We start from the raw sequence: 2,298 nt of genomic DNA on the forward strand, positions 1-2,298 counted from the left end.
AGCACTAAGTTCCAGGGAGCCGCTCCTTCATCAGGTGGTGTTTTTCTGCAGAAACTTGGTATGTGTGTCAATATGCGCGATCTTTTGGAAGACTGACTGGCGACTGACTGTGTGGAGTTTGCACATTCTCCCTGTGTCTGCGTGGGTTTCCTCCGGGTGCTCCGGTTTCCTCCCACAGTCCAAAGATGTGCAGGTCAGGTGAATTGGCCATGCTAAATTGCCCGTAGTGTTAGGTAAGGGGTAGATGTAGATGTAGGGGTATGGTTGGGTTACGCTTCGGCCGGGCGGTGTGGACTTGTTGGGCCGAAGGGCCTGTTTCCACGCTGTAAGTAATCTAATCTAATCTAATCTAATCATCTGGACTTTAACCGACCGTTCGTGGTGTCGACGGTACCCATGACGTGGAGGTGTTGGTGTTGGACTGGGGTGGATACATTTAATAATCACACAAAGCCATTTTAGATTCCAACAGTTGACAAACACCTGATGAAGAAGCAGTGCATGGAACACTGGTGCTTCCAAATACGTCTGTTCAATACAATCAGGTGCTCTGTGATTTTTACTCTGATAGCTCTTGGTAATGTTTAACTGATCGAAGACAGTGAAAGAACTTTCGTTCGTAGAGATGAAAATTTCAAATATTATCCACCTCAGCATAACAAAAGTGATGAGGTTGGATTTGTGATGAATCTCCACAATGCGCTTGCGCAATGTAAAAGTCGAACATCCAACTGCCTGATCCAGAGCCAGGTATAAGAATGGTTTTACCACTGACCAGATGCACAGCTGAAAGTTTACACGCTGCAGAGCTGTGGTGTTAACAAGGACATGAGCAATAACAGTAACAGTCACAAGGTGAACAAAGAACAAAGATAATCACCATCATTGATTCACTTCAAATTGTCCTCAAAACAACGAGCATTCACAATCTGATCAGCCAATCAATGAGGTCACTGCCGATCTTGGAAATTGCAACTGACTTTTCTGCGTTTTCACCATAATTTGAGGTAAATTCCAGCCTAATCATAACATCGCATATTCCCATTAATTTTTATCTTTAGATAACGTTAATGACCTGTCCGAATTTGCAGGAAATGAGTGAAAACGTCCTTCCGATGACATAATCCAGTGCAGAGTTGGCCAGAAATGAAAAGACAAAGACATGAAACATCACTCCCATTTTTCTCTGTACCAATGCGTTTTCCTGAGTTGAATATTTACAGGACTTGTCTTTACTATCTAAAGAATTAATTATTTTCCCGGGAAAGATTCTTCATAAATCAATTAACATCTGAGGTGTTGAAACATATTTTACTTTAGATTAAAATAGTTGAATATCCTTTTCCCCCAACCTAATGTCCCAATCCTTCCTCCTCTTCCATGTAAATACAAGCTGCTCCAGGTGCTGTTGGAGCTCCCAACCTGACGTTCCAATGCTCCTTGCTGCTCCATGTCAATAGAAGCTGCTCTTCTTGAGGTTGGAGCTCCCAGTTTGATGTCCCAATGCTCCCTGTTCCATGTCACTACCAGTGATGCAGTTGAGGTTAGACCTACCACTCTGATGTCCCAATGCTCCCAGCTGTTAAATGTCACTAAAAGCTGGTCCTTGTGAGGTTGGAGCTCCCAGTCTGATGTCCCAATGTTCCCTCCTCCATGTCAAGAGAAGCAGTCCAGTTGAGGTTGGGTGTATCACTCTGCTGTCCCAAAGCTCCCTGCTGCTACATGTCATTAAAAGCTGCTCCAGGTGAGAGTGGAACTCCCAGACGGATGTCGCAAAGCTTCTTGCGCCATGTCAACTGGAGCTGCTCCAAATGAGGTTAGATCTTGCATTCGGAGGTTCCAATGCTCCCTGTTGCTCCATGTCAACAGAAGCTGCTCCAGTTGTGTTTGGAACTCCCAGCCTGATGCCTCAATGCTCCCTGCTGCTCCATGTCAATGGAAGCTGCTCCAGGTCTGGTTGGAACTCCCAGACTGATGTCACAATACTCCCTGGTTCACGTCAAAAGACGCTGCTCCAAATGAAGTGGGAGCTCCCATCCCTGGCAGCTCACATACGTCTATACCATCATAGAAATACTGCCCACTGAACATCCCCACCACTGGACCCATTGGTGGAATATCCACATCATGAGAACCTAATATTATTTTTAGTCACCACCGAATCATTATTTCCAAAAGTCATTCTTTCTTAAACCTTATTTCGCATGTGCATACTGCAGTCAATCCGAAATAAGATAATGGTGCTAATTGATGTATGCTTAATAAAAATTACATCCTATTTTTCATGTTGAGTAACTG

Source organism: Chiloscyllium punctatum, unplaced genomic scaffold (assembly GCF_047496795.1).
Source record: "Chiloscyllium punctatum isolate Juve2018m unplaced genomic scaffold, sChiPun1.3 scaffold_1111, whole genome shotgun sequence".
In the NCBI taxonomy this organism is placed as follows: domain Eukaryota; kingdom Metazoa; phylum Chordata; class Chondrichthyes; order Orectolobiformes; family Hemiscylliidae; genus Chiloscyllium; species Chiloscyllium punctatum.